This window comes from Elephas maximus, chromosome 21 (assembly GCF_024166365.1).
Source record: "Elephas maximus indicus isolate mEleMax1 chromosome 21, mEleMax1 primary haplotype, whole genome shotgun sequence".
NCBI lineage: Eukaryota > Metazoa > Chordata > Mammalia > Proboscidea > Elephantidae > Elephas > Elephas maximus.
Genome location: NC_064839.1, coordinates 44,932,552 through 44,958,891, shown reverse-complemented (window position 1 = coordinate 44,958,891; position 26,340 = coordinate 44,932,552). Strand labels below are relative to the sequence as shown.

Sequence of the window (26,340 nt, the reverse complement as noted above, 5' to 3'; positions counted from 1 at the left end):
TCAGAACGACACAGTCAGAGAGATGAAGAGAGTTAGGCACGTGACAAGGTTAAATCCCACCAAAGCATGATTTGTTCTGAGACTATCTGAATGGCAGGTCTCAAAGTGCTGGCCATTGAGCCCAGAGCAATGAAGGGTGTTAAGTAACGGAGTCAGGGTGATGTGGAGGAAAGAACAGATTTGGGTGTTACAGAGACCCCTGGTTCAAATTCCAGCTCTGCTGCGTCTTAGCCAAATCCAACCTCTGCCTCTAAACAGCTGGGGGATCTTTCTTACGTTTTTTAATTTTTTTTTTTCTGTGCTTTAAGTGAAAGCTTACAGTTCAAGTTAGTTTCTCATACAAAAATTTATACACACATTGTTCTGTGACCCTGGCTGCTCTCCCTATAATATGACAGTACACATTATTTCCCATGTCCATTCAACCAGCTTCTCCTGTCCCTTTCTGCCTTCCCATCTCACATCCGGACAGGAGCTGCCCCTTTAGTCTCATGTATCTACTTGAGCTAAGAAGCACATTCTTCACCAGTATCATTTTATGTCTTATAGTCCCGTCTAATCTTTGTCTGAAGAGTTGACTTAGGGAATGGTTTTAGTTTTGGACTAACAGACAGTCCGGAAGCCATGTCCTCTCGGGTCCCTCCAGTGTCAGTCAGACCATTAAGTCTCATCTAGCAGCTGTGGGATCTTGAGCAAGCTAGTGAATGGTTTATGCCTCAGTTTTCTCATCTGTAAAGTGGGTGTTATAATAATAGAACCTATGCCTTTGGTTTGTTGTGAGTACTAAAAGAGTTAAAAAAGTAAAGTTTGCAAGTAATTATTTTACACACTTTCACCATAATACTAATTATTATTGGCACTTAATATGGTATCAAGTTTAAGATGAGCCACTGATGTACAGCACTGGGGAGAGAAGGCAGTAGTACAGTAAATACACTGATTATAAGATGCATATCAATATCAGAAATATGTAAAAAATAAATTCTCATCTATCTTCCAATAGAGGAATAAGACATTTCAACTCTCTGAGCCTGGGCTTCTTTGTCTGCTTACAGGGCAGTTCTGAATTTTACACATGTTAATGTTAGAGCCCTGGTGGCACAGTGGTTAAGAGCTCAGCTGCTAACCAAAAGGTTGGCAGTTGGAATCCACCAGCCACTCTTCAGAAACCCTGTGGGGCAGTTCTACCCTGTACTATAGGGTCGCTATACTCAACGGCAACGGGTTTCGTTTTGGTAATGTCAATTAACAGTGTCTGATTAAAGGCATATTTCTTTCCTTTCACCTTCCTCCCATTTTTCTTGGGAGAGGACAAAGATGAGATGCTTGAAGGTGTTACCCAAGCCTCACCAGGTGACCTTGACCTTGTGCCTCCACTAGGTTTCCAAGAAAAGGAAGAGAGTCAAGCTGGGCAGTGACAGGCAGTGGCAGGCCAAAAACCTGGCTCTCCCTCATGGTGCCTGCATCCTGCTCTGGACACCCACTTCTCCCCAAGGAGGGGTGATCCAGCTTTCATTCCACCCACACCCATGCCAGCAGAGGGCCACCTTCCATGGCTGCCAGAGAATTGCAACCCAACATGGAATAAGGGCCACGCAGCTCCCTCCTGAAATGTGTGTGTCAGCTCATGGACTCAGCTGTTCTAACCTGCCTACTTCCTGGGTCTTACCGTCTGAACCCTCCACCCTAAAATGTTCTCCAGACTGCTTTCTGACTATCCTGCCAGCCCAGAAGATTTTTGCTGAATATCTCTTTGTCTGGCTGAGATTATGGAAAACACACACACACACATGTTTATTTATTCCACACACACACACACATTTATGTAACAAACACACACATAGGTACAGTGCTTGCTCTATGCCTGGCACTAACTACATGGCTCAGAAAGTTTGACTCGTTTACCCGTCATAACAAAACTATGTGGTAACCTAACCTAACCTGTTGCCGTCGAGTCGATTCCGACTCAATGACTATGTGGTGGGAACTACAAATATTCCATTTTTATAGTATAATAAAGGCATAAAGAGGTTAGTAACTTGCTCAAGGTCACAAGCTTGTAAAAGGAAGAGTCAGGATTTGAACCCAAGCCTTCTGGCTCCAGAATTCCAGCTTTTAATCACCATGTTATACAACTTAAAAAAAAAACAAAAACAAAAACGTAAATAACTCCCTACCCCATTACAATACCAAAAGCAAGCCAGTTGCCATCAAGTTGACTCCAACCCGTGGCAATCCCACGTGCACCAGAGTAGAACTGCACTCCATATGGTTTTTAATGGCTCTGACCTGGAAATAGATTGCCAGGTCTTTTTTCCAAGGCGCCTTTGGGTGTACTTGAACCTACAACCTTTCAGTTAGTAGCCGAGCACTTAACTGTTTTTCCCACCCAGGAACTTCCCCATTATAATTGTTGTGTGCTGTCATGTCGATTTTCATACTGACCCTAAAGACAGAGTAGAACTGCCCCATAGGCTTTCCCAGGCTGTAACCTTTATGAGAGCAGACCACCAGGTCTTATCTCCCACAATGCCACCAGTGGGCTCAACCACTGACCTTTTGGTTAGCAGCTGAGCACTTAACCATTGTGCCACCAGGGCTTCTTCCCCATTATAACTGGCCCCTCTAATTACTGCTCCTCCTTCCAGCTCTTTCTAATGCCAGATGAGAATCATTGCAGTACCACAGAGGTCTGACAGCAAAAGCCCATATTCAAACATGGCAACAATTTTAATAAAACATATAAAAGAGAATTTGGAAAAATATAAATTTGAACATGGGGTGAAATTTTACAAAGAGATATTTTGGAGACAATGAAGGCATTTGGGTGTTACAGTGACTAGTGTGCTGGTGCCATATAATAGATAGAGGCCAGGGATGCTGAACACCCTATAAGCTTTGGGACAGTCCCTTACTCCAAAGACGTGTCCAGCCCCAAATGCTAGCAGGGCTCCTGATAGGAAACACAGGATCTGAACTGAAGATAAAAATGAACTGCCGGAAGGAAAAAAAGAGACCATCTTTTACCTCTAATGTCTTCAACTGGCTGATGTGGGCAGAGATAATCTTTCGGGTGGGATGGGGATTTGTAGAGGGGCTTCCCTGTGGTGCCCTTCAGCTCATGATAACTCGTCTGCTGCACAATCCACAAGCTGCCCCGGGATTGTTAGAAGGTCCACTAATGAGCTGTGGTCAGGTTAGATGAAGCTTTCAAAAGAGTGATGTTTGTAAAGTTATATTAACAACAATGCTCTGTCCCGTTAGGGAATGGAATTATTCCGAGAGTTTATGCTGTGGTTTGTAAAGTGCTGTGGTTGCATTTGGATGAAACATGCAGCATAAAATCTGCAGTGTGATTGTTTACAGCCTGCAATTTAAAAGGCCTCTCCATTCATGACCTTCGACCCAGTAGTTCCACTTCTAGAACTCCAAGTCAGCTGAAGTGCAGGCAGATTCATGCAGAAAGATGTTCATTGCAGCATTATTTATAAAATCAAAAAACTGGGCCCCACCAAAAGGCTATGTGATAATTGAAATGTTTAGTAAACTTTGGTACAATTATATAATGAGATATTTTGCACCCAATTATTTTTAAATGCCTTACAAAGAGTCCCTGTGCGTTGGGATTGACTCCATGGCGATGGGCTACAAACAGTTTTCTTAAAAATGTGGGGAAATTCTTCTGTATGATACTTGGTAAAAACACAGAATACCAAAATATTCCACCTGATCTTTGAACCAGAAATCTCACTTTGGCATTTATTCTACAAAATTAAAACCAGCTGTGTATTAGAATATATGCCTATGGATATTTATTGCTGTAGCATTTACAATGGTCAAAACAACAATAATGCGTTGGCCATACACAACTCCTCCACATGCAAAAGAAGGATCAGGTAATATATTTATAACAGCTCAAATACAGTGGAAGGGCCATTTTGCTCAACCCAGTCACTCAAGGAATCAGATGGACAGAAGCTCTGTCATAATCAACACCTAGATTCTAAGGTCACTCTGAGTGTCAGCTTCATTCTAGCTAGGAAGGAAATGGAAAAAAAAAATGCAGTATTGCAAGTCTGGAAGTTTGGGAAAATAACTGGAATATCCATTAATAAGGGAACGTTTGATAAATTAGGTCTATTCCACAGCAATCATCAAAAATTTTTATTCCAAATATATGTGTTCCATATATATTGTTAATGGAACAAAGCGTGTTTCCAACGGTGGTCAGATGTTATCCACTTAAAACACATATCCCATAAAACCATTGCCATTGAGTTGATTCTGACTCATAGTGACCCAACAAGACAGAGCAGAACGGCTCCATAGGGTTTCCAAGGCTGTAACCTTAATGGACCACCACGAGTCTGTCAGTTTGTTGTACTGTGGTGGCTTGCATGCTACTGTGATACTGGGAGCTTTGCCACTGATATTTCAAATACCAGCAGGGTCACCCTTGGTGGATAGGTTTCAGTGGAGCTTTCAGACTAAGACAGAGTAGGAAGGAGGACCTGGCAGTCTACTTCTGAAAAATTGGCCAGTGGAAACCTTATGAATAGCATCAGAACATTGTCTGATACAGTGCCAGAAGATGAGCTGCCTCCTCAAAGTAGAACCAAAAAAACCAAACCTATTGCCATTGAGTCGACTCCAACTCATAGCTACCCGATAGGGTTTCCAAGGCCGTAAGTCTCTCCAGAAGCAGACTGTCATATCTTTCTCCCATGGATGGCTTCAAGCTGCCAACATTTCAGTTAGCAGTTGACTGCTTTGACCACTGGGCCACCAGGGCTCCTTGCAATGTTGTCAGTGATAGGGTAACATCCATAAGCCTACAAGGAAGGCCAGTTAATGAGACTATTATCCCAATTTAAGCACCAACCACTAATGCCAAAGAGGAGGAAATTGAAGACTTCTACCAACTTCTATAGTCTAAAATTGATCAAACATGCAAACAAGATGCATTGATAATTACTAGTGATTGGAGTGTGAAAGTTAAAAACAAAGAAGGACTGGTAGTTGGAAAATATGGCTTAGGCAATGCAAACAACACTGGAGATGGCACAATAGAATTTTGCAAGACCAATGACTTTTTCATTGCAAATATCTTTTTTCCACAACATAAACAGCAGCTATACACATGGACCTCACTGGATAGAAAACACAGGAATCAAATCGACTACATCTGTGGAAAGAAATGATGGAAAAGCTCAATGTCATCTGTCAGAACAAGGCCAGAGGCCAACTGTCAATAGACCATCAATTGCTCACATGCAAGTTCGAGTTGAATTTGAAGAAAATTACAGCAAGTCCACGAGAGCCAAAATATGACCTTGAGTATCCCATTGCCACAGAGTCGATTTCAACTTATAGTTACCCTATAGGACAGAGTAGAACTGCCCCACAGGGTTTCCAAGGAGCGGTTGGTGGATTTGAACTGCTGACCTTTTGGTTAGCAGCCAACTCTTAACCACTGCACCACCGGGGCTCCACCTTGAGTATATCCCACCTCAATTTAGAGACCATCTCAACAATAGATTTGATGCACTGAACACTAAGGACCAAAGCCCAGACATCAGGTGGAATGACATCAAAGACATCATACATGAAGAAAGCAAAAAGTCATTAAAAAGACAGGAAAGAAAGAAAAGACCAAAATGGACGTCAGAAGAGACTCTGAGACTTGCTGTTGAATGTAGAGTAGCTAAAGTGAATGGAAGAAATGACGAAGTAAAATAGCTGAACAGAAGATTTCAAAGGGCAGCTCAAGAATACAAAGTAAAGTATAATGAATCATGCAAAGACCTGGAGTTAGAAAACCAAAAGGTAAGAACACACTCAGCATTTCTCAAGCTGAAAGAATTGATGAAAAAATTCAACCTTCAAGTTGCAATTCTGAAGGAATCTATGGGCAAAATATTGAACCACACAGGAAGCTTCAAAAGAAGATGGAAGGACAAAAAGAATTAGTCAACATTCAGTCATTTTCAGGAGGCAGCATATAATCAAGAAATGATGGTACTGAAGGAAGAAGTCCAAGGTGCACTGAAGGCACTGTCAAAAAAGGCTCCAGGAACTGATGGAATACCGATTGAGAAGCAGCACTGGAGATGCTCCCTAGTCTTTGCCAAGAAATTTAGAAGACAGCTACCTGGCCAACTAATTGGAAGAGATCCATATTTGTGCCCATTCCAAAGAAAAGTGATTCAACAGAATGTGGAAATTATCAAACAATATCATTAATATCACACACAAGTAAAAATTTTGCTGACAATCATTCAAAAGCAGTTGCAGCACTGCATTGACAGGGGACTAGCAGAAATTCAAGCCGGGTTCAGAAGATGACGTGGAACAAGGGTTATCAATGCCGATGCCAGATGGATCTTGGCTGAAAGCAGAGAACACCAGAAAGATGTTTACCTGCGTTTTATTGACTATGCAAAGGCATTTGACTGTGTGGATCATAACAAGTTATAGATAACATTGTGAAAAAGGAATTTCAGAACACTTAATTCTGCTCATGTGAAACCTATACATAGACCAAGAGGCAGTCATTAGAACAGAGCCAGGGAATATTGCATGGTTTACAATTAAGAAAGGTGTGCCTCAGAGTTGCATTCCTTCATCATACTTATTCAATCTGCATGCTGAGCAAATAATCCAAGAAGCTGGAGTATATGAAGAAGAATGTAGCATCAGGATTGGTGGAAGACTGATTAATAATCTGTGATATGTAGATGACACAACCTTGCTTGCTGAAAGCAAAGATGACTTGAAGCACTTACTGAGGATCAAAGACTACAGCCTTCAATATGGATTACATCTCAACATAAAGAAAACAAAAATCCTCACAGCCGGACCAATAAGCAATATCATGATAAATGGGGAAAAGGCTGAAGTCGTCAAGGATTTCATTTTACTTGGATTCGCAATCAACGTTCATGGAAGCAGGAGTTAGGAAATGAAATGACTGGGCAAATCTGCTGAAAAGACCTCTTTAAAGTGTTCAAAAGCGAAGATGTCACTTTGAGGACTAAGGTGCACCTGACCCAAGCCACGATATTTTCAGTCACCTCATATGCATGCAAAAGTTGGACAATGAATAAGGAAGACCGAAGAAGAATTGATGCCTTTGGTTTATGGTGTTGGTGAAGAATATTGAATATACCATGGACTTGCAGAAAAATGAACAAGTCTGTCTTGGAGGAAATACAGCCAGGGTGCTCCTTGGAAGTGAGGATGTCGAGACTTCGTCCCACATACTTTAAATACGTTATCAGGAGGGACTAGTCCCTGGAGAAGGACATCATGCTTGGTAAAATAGATGGTCAGTGAAAAAGAGGAAGATCCTGGGTGAGATGGATTGACATGGTGGCTGCAACAGTGGGCTCAAACATAGCAACGATTGTGAGGATGGTGCAGGACCAGGCAGTGTTTCTTCTGTTGTCCGTGGAGTCGCTATGAGCCAGAACCAACTCGATGGCACCTAACAACAACAATCTTTATGAAAGCCGACTGCCACATCTTTCTCCCATGGAGCAGCTGGTGGGTTCCAACTGCTGACCATTCAGTTAGCAACTGAATGCTTAAGCACTGCACCACCAGGGCTCATTAAAACACATAAACACAATCCCCACACCCACACATATGCATATATGTTTTGCATGTTTGCATGGGCACATAAGGCCTACAATAACCACTGAGAAGAAAGGACAGGGTGGAGCATAGATTATTAGCTGTTTTTCCTCATACTTACCATACTGTTTGACTTGTTTCAATGAGATGCAATCATTTGGTAAAGTGAAAAATCTATTATGTTAAAAAAAATATTAGGTGCACAATATGATCCCACGTGAATTAAAGTGCATATGTCTGGGCTGGGGGTAAAGACTAGAGGGAAATGTTCTCATATGTACTAGTGTTTATCGCTTAGTATAGGAATTAAAAGTGAATGCTAAGGTTGGAAGTTCAAATCCACCCAGAGGCACCTTGGAAGAAAGGCCTGATGATCTACTTCTGAAAAATCAGCTGTTGAAAACCCTGCGGAGAATAGTTCTCCTGTGACGCACGGGGTCGCCATGTGTAGGACTCAACTTGATGGCAACTGGTGGTGGTGGTGATTGTTTTATTAAAGTTTTTTCATTTTCCAAAATTTCCTCTTGGGGTATCTCTATTACTTTCCTAATTAGAATAAATAAATGGATGACGAATGGATACACACAAAAGCAAAGAGAAAAAGAGAGGAGCAAATAAAGCAACTGAATGAATGAATGGCCTCCATTTTTTTTCTTTTCTTTCCATTTCTTCTCCAAGGAAATCAAGGGCTCTCGTTCCTGTTTACCAGACACCTCCTCCCCCTATCTGTTACTCCACGTTCGGAGATCTGCACGGAGGCTCATGCAGACATGCAGCTGAACCTGATTACAGAGGCAGCCACATCTGTACGGCATGGTTTATGTCAATCTATAATGGGTGAAACCCTCTGGAATTAATATCTGATGAAGAAATAAACCTGTTAACAGGACAGATTTATAGTATTCAAATTACTATTGATCCATTCAGTACACAACTAATAAAAACCTGCCTTGCGTGACCTTCCACCTTGTGCACGCTTAAGCAAATTATCTCTAATAAACAAGTATTATGAGGACCCAAGGAAAATGTCAAGCTATAATTTACTGATCTCTGTCTCTCTCTCTCTCTAAGTGGAGCTGGAAGTTAGGCACCCCGCGTCCATTTTTATGTACCCTGTGATCAAATCTTCTGATGTCCCAAAGTCTTTGCTAACGTAGTAAAGAGTCCTCTTTGTTGATTTGGGCACAACAGCGCCCTGCCGCTCAATAAGCAACTCAGTGAAAACCACAGGACAACAACCATATTCTAAGGGGGGATGGGAAAAAAATCCTAGTCCAGAAGTCAAGAAACATGGAATCCTGTCTTGGATCTGCATTTCGCTAGCTGTGTGACCTTGGACAAGTCACCTCATTTCTATGCTGTAATTCTAGCCAAAATCAAGTTATATTAATAGGACACTTAGCCAGTGTAGCCTCACTTTGTTATGGTCCATGATACTTGCTGAAATGTTGGAAAACAGCTTACACATTACCATTAACCAGTTGCTGTCGAGTTGACTCCAACTCTGATTTATGGCAACTCCATGTGTGTCAGGGTAGAACTGGGCTCCATACGATTTTCAATAGCTGCTCTTCTGGAAGCAGGTTGTCAGGCCTTTCTTCTAAGTGCCTCTGGGTGGACTAGAACTTTCAACTTTTCCATTAGCAGCTGACCGAGTTAACCATTGTACCACCCAGGGACTCCATACATACACATTACTGGATTACCTCTCCAGACCTTGAGGAGTCAGTAGACCCAGAGTTGGGATATCCCAGTCCCTTCCCATTCTACTGGATTTACTGAGCCTGGCCATACCAAATTCTTCACATGCCAAAGAAGAATCAGGTAATATATTTATAATGGCTCAAATACAATGGAAAGGCCGTTTTGCTCCACGCAGTCATTCAAGGAACCAGACGGATAGAGGCTCTGTTATCATCAACACCTATATTCCAAGGCCACTCTGAGTGTCATCTTCATTCTAGCTAGGATCAAGGGGAAAAAAAAATTGGAAGATTCCAAGTCTGGAGGTCTCTCATTGGCCCTGGATGGAGCTGCTGTGTATTACTTCCACACAGATTGCATTGGCTGGGAGCCAGTCACATGACCACTCATTACCACAAGGGAAGATGGGAAGTATAAAAAAAAAAAAAAAAAAAAAAAAAATTCCACACAGATTGCATTGGCTGGGAGCCAGTCACATGACCACTCATTACCACAAGGGAAGATGGGAAGTATAGCCTAGGTATATGCCCAGAACAAGACGTGATTAGCTGTCATACCCAGCACCAGTGCATTTACCTCTCTGGAAAGCACACATACACATTTTCACAAGAAGGTGCTGCAAGATAAAAGGGAACTATAATATTCAGGTTTCTAAATAGCTCTGTGGGACACGATTAAATTTTTTTTAAGTGAAGCACTTAAGGATGTATTAAACAAAAAAAGTTAAGTTTCTTTTATTCAAAAGAAAGTAAAAAGAAAACAAAAACAGAAAAACATTGGGATTGAAAACTGAACATCATTGGACCAGATTTTCTGGGAAATAATAGCCTACATCAAACTGGAGCATTAAGTATGCACCCCTAGACCTTTGGAAGGCTATAGTTTAAAGTGGGTTAGGAATTCTTGGAAGACAACATCTGAGAGATTGGACAGATGGAGTCTTCAATATCTAAAAATATCATCAAACAATGACCCACAGGCCAAAACCAGCCCACTGCTCATTTGTGTAAATAAAGTTTTATTAGAACATAGCCAGAGTCATTCATTTACATATTGGGTATGGCTGTTCTGTGCTACAAAGGCAGAGTTGAGTATTCATGACTGAGGTAGTACAACCCTAAAGCCTAAAATATTTACTATCTGTCCCTTTGCAAAAAATGTTTGCCAGCCCTTGTTCTCCACCACCCATCTGTCAGTTTGTCATTGTGTGGTGACTTGGATGTTGCTGTGATTCTGGAAGCTATGCCACCGGTATTTCAACTACCAGCAGTCACCCATGGTGGACAGGTTTCAGTGGAGTTTCCAGACTAAGATAGACTAGGAAGAATGGCTTGGCGATCTACTCCTGAAAATTTGCTGATGAAAACCTTATAGATCACAACAAAACATTGTCCAACTCGCTTGTTTTGGACACGTCATCATGAGGGACAAATTGCTAGAGGAGAACATTGCATTTGGTGAAACAGAGGGTCAACGAGGGCGTGGAGATGCTCAGTGAGATGAATTGGCACAGTAGCCACAATGATGGAATCAAACATACCAGCAATGGTGAGGTGACAAAGGACTGGGTAACATTTCATTCCGTTGTACATTATATCACCATGAGTTGGAGTCAACTCGGTGGCAGCTATCTGTCTATCTACCTACCTATCTATCATCCGTCCATCCATCCATCCATCCATCCATCCATCCATCCATCCATCCATCCATCCATCCATCCATCATCTATCTATCTCCTGCTCTAAAATAATGATGAAGGCTGATATTCCTCAATCTGGCTCAAATTTCAGTGCCACAGATAAGCCACAACCTAAATGGACTTTGATACTTGGGTCCAAATAAAGTGGGTATAGCTGATTCTCTCTCCTTCTCCCCGACTCCCTTGCCCACTTTCAAATAAAAGAGTCATGAATTGACTAGAGGCAACTGAATTATTGGAAGCTGGAAGGAGAGGGATTTAAAGGAGCTGTAATGACACCATAAAAGCTTTGTTGGGTTGCTTTTATGAGCCTGAAACAGCTCAGAGGAGCCTGACCCTAAGAGGTTAGCGGAAGTGTGTAAAAGGCTTGCCTTTGGGATAAATGCATATCAAAACCCTTCCATGGAGGGGGAGCAGAAAAAAAGGGAAATAAATGACAAGCGCAGTACTTTAACAGGGAAAATTTCCTCTGAAAGGAAGCAAGCAATGAGGCCAGGCGAGGAATAAATGGTGTAGAAATGACAGTCGCTCTTCAGCCGGGCCACAACTGCACTCGAGGCTGATAAGATCCAGCATGTGTCAGTTGCCACATCTCTCTTTTCACACTTCAATGTGAACTTTACAGCAAAAGGGGGACAGGAGGCAGCCAAGGGGAAAACAGTGGCTCAGAAGGACTTGTGCATGGAGTGTGAAGCCATTTCAATTTTATATTCGAGAGGACTTTGTAGGTGATCCCATGAATGCAATTATGCCCACCTAATAAAAGCAACATATGCTAAGACAATTAAAATATTTTATTATACATCTATTCATTGTATTCCATTTTAGGCAGGAGGAGTGGAAACTGATGAGAGGGAAAGGATGCATTTAACGGGAAGGGGAGCCAAAGTTGGCCTAGGTTATGCCAGTGGGGGAATGAATGGGTGACGATATAGTCTTAACATAAAGATGAATTATTAGATTACTCTTAACCAGGAGTCCTTTCACCTTGCAAAATGCCAATGCTTTGGTTTCACGACTCTGAATTATGAGAAAATATAGCTGAAGACATTACTGCGATTTCCTCATCCCTTGGTATTTTGGTATTCAACCATAAAATTAAGACTCCCAAAAAATGCCAGAAAGAAAAAGGTATGCCTCTTGATTCAAAGTCTAATGTGGCTATGGGAAGTGGAAATTGAGCTAACATTCTCCTATCCATTCATTCCACATCTATTTGCTGACCTCACAGGGGCTAAGGTTTATACCACACACTGAAGATACTAAGGGGAGAAGACAGTCTGTTCCCTAAAGTAGCTCACTGGGACAGCCCACCAGCTTCTTACCAAAAACTCATTAGCTCTTGTTCCTGTGCAAAGAGCTAGATTACGTCTGCCAGCCTGCCTTGCAGTTAGACATAGCCATGTGACGAGTTCTTGCCAATAGGATGTGGCCAAGGCAGGTAAGAGATGTCAGCCAGCTGGTTGCAGATGCCAACAGAGTGGATGGAACCACAAGATGGTTGGAGCTTGAGTCCCTAAATCACTGCGTGGAGCATAGCTGCCACTGACTGGGAATATCCACTTATGCTATTTTTTGAGTAAAGAATAAACTTTTTTGGATTTGAGTTGTAATGCCTTTCGGAGTTCCTGGGTTGTGCAAACAGTTAATGTGCTTGCTGCTAACCGAAAGGTTGGAGGTTTGAGTCTACCCAGAGGCTCCTCGGAATAGCCTGGTGAGCTACGTCCTTAAAATCAGCTATTGACAACCCTATGGAGCACAGTTCTACTCTGACACATGTGGGGTCACCATGAGTCAGAATCAACCCGATGGCAAAAAATAAAAATAATGTATTTTAGAGACTATTTATTATTGCAGCCTAGCCTAAACTAACCAATACATTCACAACATAGGTGGGCAAACAATCCATATGGTCATTTCAGGACTGCACTGGTGCTCTAAGGGGTACACAAAGAAGACTCTATGATTATACTGAGGGCTTCTAGGAATTTTCATAGAGAAGATGATAATTTAGCTCAAACTCAAAGGCTTAAAGCATAAGGAATTTGTCATGCAAGTGGAGGGCGGAGGTGGGAAGGAACTCAGGTAGAGGTGATAGCAAGATCAAAAGCTCAGAGGTGTGAAAGGATGTGGCCTACTGGTAGAGTCACCAATAATGAGGGGAGCTGGGGAGCAGGATGTGTAGGAGGAGAGGGTGTGATGAAAAGGGCACATTGGGACTAACCTGTGTAATAGCTCACATGGGAATGGGGGAATCATGTGGCTATCTCTGTGAAAGGGTCTTCTGTTAAAAACTGGTGTCAGGACACAAGCTAGGCATACTGCCTGTCTGTAATGCTAACTGGCCTTGACCAGAATCAGAGCATGGACCACTAAGTAGGGATCAGCTGGACTAAGATACAAGCCCATGAAAGTTCAGGAGCCCCGGGAACTAGGATTTTCATTCCCTGTGAAGCTGTTACCCAGCCATGAAGAGCAGGTCAAGGCCAAGCGAACCATCTACTTGGTCAAATCCATCGAGCTAATAATAGATAGAGGTTGTCACATGATTTCATCTGAAGGGGGACAGAATGGCCAGATCCACATTTATGGCTGACCTGGTGGCCACGTGGAAACACAAACAAAGCCCATCCAAAGTAAATTTAAAACCCGCACACAGGGTCCTTAGAAAATGTATAATAAGCAAAAATGTCTGTCTTTAGGCTTTGGAGGAACCAGGTTTTGTTACATTCAGCAAAGTTGGATTTCAAGCTTACTGGTAACACCTCACCATGAAGAATCACTTTAACAATTTTCAGGTGTCTGTCCTTTAAAGAGTAAAAAGACTACCTACAGATCGGGAAAAAGTTTTTAGCTATGACATTTCCGATAAGCATCTGACCTCTAAAATCTACATGATACTGCAAAAACTCAACAACAAAAAGACAAATAACCCAATTAAAAAATGGGCAAAGGATATGAACAAACACTTTACCAAAGAAGACGTTCAGGCTGCTAACAGATACATGAGGAAGTGCTCACAATCATTACCTATTAAAGAAATGCAAATCAAAACTACAATGAGATTCCATCTCACTTCAACAAGGCTGGCATTAATTCAAAAAACACAAAATAATAAATGTTCAGAGGTTGTGGAGAGACTGGAACACTTAGACACTGCTGGTGGGAATGTAAAATGGTACAGCCACTTTGGAAATCAATTTTGGTGCTTCCTTAAAAAGCTAGAAATAGAACTACCATACAACCCAGCAATTCCACTTCTTGGAATATACCCTAAAGAAATAAGAGCCTTCACATGAACAGATATATGCACACCCAAGTTCATTGCAGCACTGTTTATATTAGCAAAAAGTTGGAAGCAACCAAGGTGCCCATCAGTGGATGAATGGATAAATAAATTATGGTATATTCACACAACAGAATACTATGCAACGATTAAGGACAACGATGAATCTGTGAAACATTTCATAATACGGAGGAATCTGGAAGGGATTATGCTGAGTGAAATCGGTCAACTGCAAAAGGACAAATATTGTATGAGACCACTATTATAAGAACTCCAGATAAAGTTTAAACACAGAAGAAAATGTTCTTTGATGGTTACAAGGGTGGGGAGGGAGGGAGAGGGATATTCACTAACTAGATTAAAAAAAAAAAAAGTAGACAAAAAAAATTTAGGCGAAGGGAAGGGCAACACATAACACAGGGATAGTCAGTACAACTGGACTGAACCAAAAGCAAAGAAATTTCCTCAATACAACCAAAAGCTTCAAAAGCCAAAGTAGCAGGGACGGGGGTCTAGGGTCCATGGTTTTAAGGGACATGTAGGTCAACTGGCATATCAAAATGTATTAAGAAAACGGTCCGCATTCCTCTTTGGTGAGAGGCGTCTGGGGTCTTAAACGCTAGCAAGCGGCCATCTAAGATGCATCAATTGAGCTCAAACCCACCTGGGGCAAAGGAGAATGAAGAACATCAAAGATACAAGGTAAATATGGGCCCAAGAGACAGGGCCACATAAACCAGAGACTCCATCAGCCTGAAACCAAAAGAACTAGATGGTGCCTGACTGCCAATGGGCATTGCCCTGACAGAGAAGACAACAGAGAATCCCTGATGGAGCAGGGGAAGAGTGGGATGCAGATCTTAAATTCTCATAAAAAGACCAGGCTTAATGGTCTGACTGAGACTGGAGGGACTCTGATGGTCATGGTCCCTGGACTGTTTGATAGCCCAGGATTGGAACCATTCCCGAAACCAGCTCTACAGACAGGGATTGGCCTGGACTATAAGATAGACAATGATGCTGGTGAGGAGTGAACTTCGTGGCTCAAGTAGACACATGAGCCTATATGGGCGACTCCTGCCTGGTGGCAAGACAAGAAGGAAGAGGGGGACAGGAGCTGGTTGGATGGACATGGGGAATACAGGGTGGAGAAGAGGAATGTGCTGTCTCGTTAAGGGGAGAGCTGCTGGGAGTGCATAGCAGAGTGTGTATGGCTTTGTGTATGAGAGACTGACTTGATTTGTAAACTTTCACCTAAAGCACAATAAATAAATTTTAAAAAAAAGTCTGTCTTTTATTCCAGCAACTAGAGTGAAGCATAATGTCAGAGCTGACCAGTCTTTGAGGAGTCATAGTTGGACTCTGTACGCTCCTTAGAATTCCGGGCCCTAGAGATGTGATGTAGACGGTTGAGATGTATGAGTTGGCAGAAGTTGGGGTTATGCTGGGAAGGCGGGTATAAGATAATAAGAATCAGTATTCTAAGGTGGGAAAAAGCATGTACATTGAGGTGAGACAGATCCAAGTAAGAATACCAGTTTTTCACGGTTACTGCTAATATTAAAAAAAAAAAAAATATTAAATGGACTAAATTACGTGAAATGACCAGTATTTACGAAATGAACGAACCTGTTGCTTTTGAGTTGATTCCGACTCAAACCGACCCTATAGGACAGAGTAGAACTGCCCCCACAGAGTTTCCAAGGGGTGCCTGGTGGCTTTGAACTGCCAACCTTTTGCTTAGCAGCCGTAGCACTGAACCACTATGCCACCTGGGTTTCCATCCACCATTTAGTAGATACTTAACAGATGAAAACTACTTTACTCATCCCCTTCTTTTGATTCTCCTCCTTAATTAATTAGTAATCATTTTTCTGTTAGTGATATAAAATGAATTACCACTGGTTTCTAAATTTAGTCATTACTAATTTTGGGCTAATTTTCTAAAAGAACACACCTAATGCTTCTTCCGTCTCTTTATTTTGGTGGAAAGTGGAAACTCACCAGACATCAGAGCATTATTAATCTTGAAGGGCTTGTCATGGCCATCTGGACAAGTCATTAATTACTGTATTTGGGGGGGAAAGACAATTTTTCAATAACTGCCTGACAGTTAAGGCAACAGAGAAAGGTGCATAACGCTGACAACCGAAAGCATTTTATCATGACGTTCAGCGCTAAGCTGAGTAATGCCTGATCTAGGAGCCACAATGCCTGTATCAGCATTGGTATTAACCTGCCCCTCAGAACCTTTCACTCTACAAAGCCATATGAACTGAGACCTCCCAAGACCAAATGCAAATAAATAGTCTGGCTATATGTGAGGGCTATTTATAATCACATATCTTGAAAACGGAGCCCTGGTGGTGCAGTGGTTAAGAGTTACAGGTGCTAACCAAAAGTTTGGCAGTTCGAATCTACCAGCCACTCCTCGGAAACCCTATGGGGCAGTTCTACTCTGTCCTATAGGGTACTGTGAGTCGGAATTGACTCAAGAGCAATGGGTTTTGGTCTTTATCTTGAAAATACAGTATTCAACCAGTTACAAACTGCCACAAGAATTTTAAAGGCAAGGCATTTTAAATCAGACTTTTTCAAATTACAAAGGAATGAAATTACACTTAACATTTTGAAAAGTGAAAAAAAAAATCCGTGTAGATAATATATCATCCATCATCCTATCTCTTCATGTTGGTATATACCTTCTAGAGTCCCTCATTCTCTATTCATCTTTCTTCTAATACAGTTCTAGTCAGAATATATATTCTATTCTGAACCCCACTTTTGTCATTAAACCTTTTATCACAAGAATTTTTTTCCAACTGTCATTTTATTTTAGTGGCTATCTAATATTCCATTAAGTAGATCTATCATGATTTATGTAGTCAGTTCCCTGCTGTAGAACCTTCCAATTGATTCTAAGGTTTCATAGGATGAACTTTTTTTTTCTTAAAGGGGAGGGTTTTATTTTGTTAGAAATACTTTTCTTCAATGGTCTTGACTGATGGTGTCTGAGCTGCAGTCTCTTTTTGTGTCTCCAAAGACTAAGGGAGGCTGCCAGTTCAACTACTTACTTGGAACTGCATGGAGTTCTGCCTACCTCATGGTGGTCGTGTGCAAGAGGGTGATGAAAGAAACCCACGTGGGCCATCCTAATAATCAAATACCTGAACCAGCAGGTTACTCAGTTGTGTCCCAAACACACCAGGAATTTTCATGCTTCTAGAATGGATCGTGAATGTTGCCCTCCATCTGGAATGTGCCACCACCAGCTTCTTTGGAGGTCCAGGAGGACAGCAGATTATATGGACAAAAACAGGCCTTCCCTTACCAATAGGGATGTAGAAGCACATGGACACAGGCCTGGAGACATGGGCACACGTGTTTTAAATGTGATTAACAATTGTCCTTAGAAAAAGATTTTTCTGGGAAGGGTCCTGGATGTCTCTACAATGCAATGAGATGGATTCACCAAGGCATCCAAGTTACAATTTTATATAATTCCATGGTCTCTAAACACACACACACACACACAGAAAGAAGTCAGCTGTCTCTGTCTCTCGCAGTCTGCCTTTGCCATTGCCAGTGAGATTGCCCAATTCCTGGGCAAGGCAAAACACACTGAAGAAATCCCACAGGTTCTATCTGAGAGTAGGCATCCTGGGCACAATTCATATAGTTGCTCAGTGAGGGAGCAAACATTTACTGAGCACCTACTCTGAGCCAGGCATTTAGCTAGGGCTGAGTGTACAAAGATGGGTGGTGCCTACCCTCAAAATATTTGCAGCCAAAAGCAGAAATGTGAGGTCTCAAAGTAATTCGGATAAAGGTTAAGAAGGGCTAGGTGCTCTAAGACCCACATATCTCTAACTGATTCTCAAGTCCTCACTTTCTGCACTACGCCAGCAGCATTATTACACACGTTGCTCCTCCACCAGAGACAAGGTCTGACGACCTGCTCCTATAAAGATTATAGCCTAGGAAACCCTATGGGACAGTTCTACTCCGTCATATAGGGTTGCTACGAGTTGGAATCAACTTGACAGCACACGACAACAACAGCATGTGTCAAGAGGAGTCCCTGGATGGCGCAAATGGTTAAACGTTTGACTACTACTGAAAGATTGAAGGTTTGAAACCACCCCTCTGTAAGAAGGCCCTGGTGATCTGCTTCTGAAATGCCGCAGCCATTAAAACCCAATGGAGCACAGTTCTACTCTGCACACATGGGATTGCCATGAATTGGAATCAACCCAACAGCAGCTGGCTGGGTTTTTTGATTTATGTCACAAGTACCATTCGGGGCACTGGGATACAGACAGCCCCTGCCCCCTAGAGGCTTGATGTCTAAGCAGGTAAATAGCAAAGTCAGGACTTCACTAGGACAATGCAAGACCTTTGGGGAACCTACAACTAACATCAGGAGCCCACATATATGCAGCTGTGGCCTCCACCTGCTGCATGGTGACACAGTACAGTCAGGCGACAATGCAGGGGGATAGTCCGGCCTTCCCTGCCCTTGGCAGGGTTCTGCAGGAGCTCCTGTTCCTAAGAGCCGCCATGACCTGCCTGACTCGTGGCAAGCTGCCAAGTACATTTGAAACCCAAGCCCATGTGTCTATAGAAATGCAGGAAGCCATCTTAAAAGGACACACTAATTAGCTTCCTGAGATTTCAAATTTTAAAAGCTTTTGTGATCGAATTTGTTTTGGGATTTTTTTTTTTTTTTAAGGATTCCAAAGACTGGTTCTGCTGTCAAGACATCAGAAAACAAAGAAACGAGATAACAAACTTACAGCGTTCCACAGCAGAGTGCTTTCAATATGAACGGGGCGGGGGTGGGGGGGGTGGGGGGGACATACGCCGATTGGTTGATAAAAAGCAATATGGCATTAAAAGGCTGTGATGTGGAGTCAAGGACCAACCTCCCTTGGGTGACTGGGTCTGACATTGAATTGTTCTTGAAAAACATTTTGTAAGCCCACTGCAAAGTCAGAGCCCATTGCCAGAGGAACTAGGGGTACCGTGGTCATTGAGATAAAAAATTAGTAAAATATAAGCAAAAAATGACATATGTATATATATATAAAATTAGAAAAAAATCCTGGGTAAAAAAATGTGAAAGGTTACAAAATAATTTTTCTTATAAATTACCAACCACTGTTTTCATTAGGAATACAGAGAGTTAATAATAGGAAGAATGCGTGTCATAATGATATTTGTTCGATATGGGAGAATAAATAATAACTATAGTGCTAAACTATCATGAATGTATATAATCATATTATTAGATATGTTCTAAAACTGAATGCCATTATCAAAATACTTTCTTATAAAGTTCATCTTTGCTCTGTGCAGCCCCTGAATGTTGCCTGTGTTTCCTGAGGTGCACACACCCCTGTTGTAATTATCTGTCCACAAGCTAGCCTTTGAACTCCAGGGCCAGCATGCCCTCTGTGTACCTAGCACAGTGTGAGCAAACCATCACCGCTGCATTGAATGTATTCCATTTCCTCCTAAAGAACACTTCTCGAGGCTGGCTGATCCTTCAGACTATTCTCGGAAACATTTCCCAACATCTCACATTTTTCTTAAATTAGGGAGTGTGCAGAGGGGAATATTTAGATAAGTAAATGCATTTACAATGTGTAGGCCAGGCGCTAATAATCAACCCCCAGAAATCCACAAGGACATGGCCCAAGTTGAGGAAGAATCACGAGCTATCACCCCTAAACCTGGAAAGGCCTCATCTCCTGCTTACATGTCTTTAAAAAAAAAAAAAAGGATGACCTTGCAAATTAAAGCCTCATAAATTTAACTTCTATATTTAGAATGATAGTGAAAAGCAAAAGAATCACGAAATGAGCTTGCAAAATCTTAGAGAGGGCATTTACAATAAAAGAAGTAACTTGACTGTTGAGAGGGAGTTCTGGTTTTTGTTTTCTTTTTTTTTTTAAGTAAAAAATTTATCTTCTACAATCTATCATGTAATCATTTGTTCCCGGGGAATTACTTTACTGTCAGACTTAATTTTCCTGGTCAGCCTTATTTACAGTATGAAAAAAAAAAACTCATTGATTTATGAGACTGTACCATTTTTATCCAAAGATAAAGTTAAATGGTCATATCAGTGTGATTGTAAGATATTCCTTACATGGAAATATATCAGGAGGCAGAACAGGGGACTGCTGGGACCCAGAAGCAGCAGACCAGAGTCAAATTCCAACTTTGTTACTTGCTAACTGGGCGACCTTGGGCAAATCACTTCACTTCTCTGATCTCCTATTTCCTTAAGTAGGAGATGACGACAACTCCAACAGTGTTGCAGTGAGGATTAAATGAGATGAAGTTTGTAAAGACAGATGTATAAAAGGAACACGGAACATTCAACAGGGAACTGTTTACTCTGAGAAAACATGGTTAGATTGGGTTATTGAAAGGCATTATAGAAACCTCTCCTGAGACTGTGAAAAATACATGATTTCAACTTCTCTGAGCTTGTTTGGGCTCATATAAAATCCCCTCTTAGGAGAGCAGCAAGGATGTTTTTAGGATAACAGTGTCCTGCAAGAGAGTGCTGGAGTGCTGATCAACCAAGAGAATCAGTTCAATGTGTCTTGTACAGTCTATATCCTAGTTGTTGGTTAGGGCTTGTGCAATCTTTTCTGGCTTTAGTTATTTGTGTCAAGCAAGAAGTACACACTTGAGATTCCTCTTCCCCATCCTTGATTCTGGACTCCGAGGGCTTTCTCTGGCTTCAAAAGGATAGCCAGGGGGTGATGAAAGGAGACGCCAAGGAGGCCTGCTAGCCTGGCTTTTAAGGGTTCCAAGAATGGTGCTGCATTTCTACATGGTTCCTCCTACTTACAAATAGAGGCATTAAAATGTAGCGTCACATATAGTAAAGGCAAAGGTCTTTTGGACCTTGGTCTTGTGATCTAGGTCCTTTCATGTTCCCTGATACCTAACAGGCCTCAAACATGTGATGGGGTGGAAACAAGCTTGTCTTCGAGAATCAGGCCTAGAGCCCTCGAATGGGGGGGGCTTCGGACCCACAATTTGATGTCTCTGAATCTTTGTTTCCACATTTCTACCTGGGGCAGAATCTACTGACTTATCAGGGTTGTGAGGTGAAGGATTCAATGGGATTGTGTTTATAGCATAGCCAGCACAAGACTTTCCCATATTAATTTCTATGTAATATAGTATCCAGAGCCCTGGTGGCATAATGGTTAAGCACCTGGCTGCTAAACAAAAGGTCAGAGGTTCGAACCCATCAGCCGCTCAGTGAGATAAAAGATTTGGCAATCCGCTCCCATAAAAATTACAGTTTGGGAAACCCTATGGGGACAGTTCTACTCTGTCTTGTAGGATAGCTTCAAGTTGGAATAAACTTGATAGCATATAACAACACACTGTCTCTAACTTTCTCTCTAAAGCAGTTCAAATATTTCTAAAGAAGCTCTGGGACCAAAATTTTTACTGCAAACCAATTTTCAAAGTTGGATAGTTTATATAAGGAAAAGCCTATATGTTCCCAAAAGGTTTTTTCTTTAGTTTTCCAAAATGTGACAGAATTGGCAACCCACAACAACTGATGAGGTGGGGAGATGGAATTATGGTCTTGCCTGGGATACAAACCCACTCTGTGATGTGGGACAAGCTGCAAGTCTTGGCTGGGCCTGTTTCCTTCTCCATTTCTCAGAGGTTTGTGGCCCTACCTTCCTGCCCTTCACTGAGGGGCACCGCAAGAGGGAGGTGAGAGTCCAGAGGTGAAATTGTCTGGGATTTCCAGCTGGCAATTGTAGAAGGCATAATAACCCCTCCCTTGCCACCCTCCACTTTTCTAGGCCACCTGTCCTCCATTCCTGGGTAATATGGAGTTGAATGAGGCAGGATGGGGGTTGGGGAGAGACAGAAATAACGGAGAGTAGATGCCTTCTGGCTATTTCAGTTGCACAAGCGCAAGTTGAGTCAGTCCCTGGGGGTTGATTATAGTTACCTGAGAGGACTCCTTAACTCTTGCTGCAGAAATGAGCTTAATGAAAAGTATAGTGCCTTAGGAGACACAGAGTGGTATTCAGAGCAGGGGTTCTGAACTCATTGTGGCCTGAATTTGAATGCCATCTCCACCTCATTCAACTTGTGTGGCCTGGAATAAGTGACTCAGGCGCTCTGGGCCTCATTTTCACCCTCCTTAAGATGGTGAGAATGATGATAATATACCAAGCAGTACAGATTCCATGAGACACCAGACACAAAGTGCCTAGTAGAGGGCCCAATGCATGACGGATACACCATTGATGCCAGCTCCCTCTCTTCCATCCCATTACCCAGTGTCTGACTGAACTCATGTCATTAAGTAAATGGTTACTGAGAAATGAAAAAAATACAGAAGAAGTATTGAGGATAATACGGTAACCACACTTACTGCCACCATTCAGAAGTGGAATTGTTAGCATTTTGTCCTATTTGCTTCATTGCTTTCTTTTTTTAATAGACAGGAATAAAACATTTCAGACAAAGTTGAAATTTATTTTGTCCTCTATATTCAGCTCAGTCTTGAGAAAACAAGCAAGCGCATTAAAGAATCTCTACCTGTAGAAATAATGAAGTAATTCGACTGGTCTTTAACCAGGGCCTACTATGTGCACTGGACACAGTCTTACTAAACTGCATTTTAATTAATAGTTTGAGCAGGTACAGGAGGTGGTAGTTCAGAGATACCAAAAGACATCAGTCACCCTGTGCCCTGGTTAGCTCAATGTATGAAATAAAATCAATGGTTTGCTCTCTCAACTTCAACTGCAGTTAACTAGTGTGACTTGGAAAACAAGTCCATTTGATAACTTGAAGGCCCTCCCTACCAAGCAATTGGGCTGTTAGGAAATTTTGAAAATGTGGGCTATTGCTCAATTGTGTGATTCTCAACTTGCATAGACCTGCTATGGGGATCAAATTAAATAATGGAACAAGACGTTTGAAACATAGAATGTCATACAAATGGAGGCAGCGGCTCTGTAAGAATGGAGGGAGGGCTTATAATTGGGATGGGGTGAGGAGGAGGCAAAAAGAACAAACCTGCAAACGAATATAGATTTAAAGCACAACCTCGGGGGGAAATAATGCAATTTCATCCTCCCGTGTCTCAGAAATGTAGGCCTGAAACACCCAGCTTGCTGAGTTGGTGGAGAAGGTAGAGGGTAGGGATGAGACTCACTGTTTGCTGCCAGAAGTGACCAAGGTATTTGGGCAGTTTAGTTCATTTCTTTCTAATTTCACACTTTTCTAAAAACAAGATGATTTGTTTATACCATTAAAAAAGAAAAGTCAAGAACGGACTATGGCAAGACCCTGACTTGTCCGAACATCATGCTGGGAGGTAAAGCTAGTTAATGTTGCCGGGGATATAGTCTTTTCAAAGGAGATCACTGTACCTGAAATGTAGATAGTTATAAAAATGGCATTAATTTGCTTAGACTGAGAGATTTTCACAGGAGAGCAACTAGCAGAAAACATTATGAAAATGTCCAAGAGGACTGGTAATTGAGTTGATTACTATGACCTTGGTTATGAAGGTAATAGAAGAGGGACCGGTGCTTAGACTGAGTTATAACCCTGTTCCCGATTCGGCGATGTAGTGAGGGATGTAATTTGTTCAGGCTGACTCGGAGTAGCCAAGCTTGCCTCTGACAAAGTAATACACTGACTAGCCGAGCTTGGCCCGTGCTTTTTACCCTGACAGAGTAAACAGGACAGGGTCAAATAAGAAATGATGGACTGGGCTTGCGCTGGTTCTCTGAGTAGACACGCTGGGGGCAAAACCTTCTGGACAACGAGCCCCAAGAAGCGCTATCTCATTGCCTGTGAACTACCAGAGAGGGAAAATAATACAACTGCTCCCCAGCCAAAGCAGAATACCGACATAAACAAAGAATAAACATCCCGAGAAGGTCTATGCTGAATTCACCCTGGCTCTGTTTTTCGTATTTTTTATAGACATTTATGAAGCAGTATGCCACTGGCTGCAGTGGGAAATTTAGCTGTATTAATCATAAGAAAGGCACCTATGTCTGGCTCCAAAGCCCATGTTCTTTCGACACATATATGCAGGCACACACGTGCACGTGCATGCACACACACATATACACACACACACAGTTCACCCCCACAATGACACATTCAGTGTTGTTTATTAGATAGGGCCAGTAGATACCCAAAGCTTTTACACTGAGTATAGGAAGTCATTAACATTGTAACAACTTGTACAAAAGTTCATGTCCAAGGAGTTCTCTTCACTTTCATATCTGTGACGACTTTTTCATCAAGTTAACCCAAGGAAGAGATCTTATACAGGGCCTGGAATGACTGATACTTCAGAAACAGCTATGGCACCCACAGAAACCCTCAAACATAGGTTAAATGTCTGTATACCCAGGTCTGGAATATTTTACATTTACCATTCATACAGAATGTACCCCAGACTTGGACTAGAGGGCTATACTAGGTGAAAAATAACAGGGTATCCCCATGCCACTTTGTTTCCTCTCTGAAGTGTGTGTGTGTGTGTGTGTGTGTGTGTGTGTGCATGTTATGAGTCTCCAATTTCAGGGCTTGGGCTACAAAATGACAAAGGGCCCAGAATCCCTTGTCTCCTTGCCTCTATCACCGTGCTTGCTGACCCTCTAGTGAAAAGGATCTGACCACCACATGTGAGTGGAATAAATTATCGCTGACACTCCAATATTTAATTATGCAGCTGTCAGAGCGGCCCTTTCGAAATTCATTTTAATAAAGTGGGAACTTTCCCTTTCAAGGTTAGAGTGAGGGGAGTCACCTTTGGTGTCAGCCGGAGGTCTCCACCCTGAGCTCCGCATTCTTGCTCCCAACGCCTGTCACTTGGCCTGATAGAAAGACCTGATAACAGCTCTGATGCCTGGTGGCCTCCCCCCATCCCTGCCTGAATGAACATCCTTCATTTAAACCCACAATAATGAGGACCTCAAAGTCAGACAGGCGGGCACAAGGGCAGCCTGTCGGGGGAAAAATGGCTTCTTATTATAAAATTCACTCAATGTGGAAGTGGCAATCTAAAAGCAATCATGTCCATCTCCTTGTTTTAACTGGTTAACCAGAAATATTAAACATGGTGGAAGGAAAAAAACAAAACGGGGTGAGGTGAGGTGGGGATTCCCAGGCGCCGGCAGTCCTCAGTTTCTGTGGCTTCCAAACTCGTCAAAGGTACATACGAGTATTGATTTGCATTTTGCCACAAAAAAAAAAAAAAGTATCATAGTTTTCGTAGTCTGGTTCCTGGGCCATAAAGTTGCACTGAAGAAAAGCTATTATATGGCAAACTGTACGTGTGAATGCAACCATGCCCGCCTCTGGTGTCTATGTCTGAAGTCTATGTTTAGCTTACATGTCTCAGTGTTTACATGTAAACCATGCCTACAGACAACCTACAGAGAAAGAGGAGCTGGGCTGGAAAAGCAGAAGCAACTCAACATACACAGCCAGAATGGCTCCTCTCTTCTCCTTTCTCTCTAATCTCTTCTCCCTTTCTCTTTTATTTTTCGCTCTGCATTCTCTTCCTTATAATCATTTTCATTTTCCTCTTTTTTCCCTCACTCCACTCCTTTCACTGTTTTTAATAACGTAATTCATATTTATTGATTAATGACTGTGTGCTAGGCATTGTCCAATGTTCTTTACATGTTTATCTCTTGTAGTGCTCCAAGCAATTCTGTAAATTATGTACCTGAATTGTTGTTCCTGTTTTTACAGATAGGGAAACTGAGGCTCAGGGAGATTTATAGTTTCACTGAAGATCACCCAGTTAGTGTACAGCCCAGCTGAATCCAGGCAGATTCCAGTGCTTAGGTACTTAACCGCTTTGCTATGCTTATTTACTTTCTCTTTCTCTGGTCTCTTCCTCACTCTATATTTTCCAGCTTCTTCCTTCCCTTCCTCTCTCCCCTTGTATACACTGTGTCTCCCCTGGACTATGTAACAG

General features: G+C 42.0%; 1 protein-coding gene across 3 annotated transcripts in view; it reads right to left on the bottom strand.

The window, feature by feature from the left end:
• Window positions 1-26,340, bottom strand: part of WWOX (WW domain containing oxidoreductase) — a 1,109,212-nt gene that overhangs the window by 31,099 nt on the left and 1,051,773 nt on the right. The window lies entirely within an intron of this gene.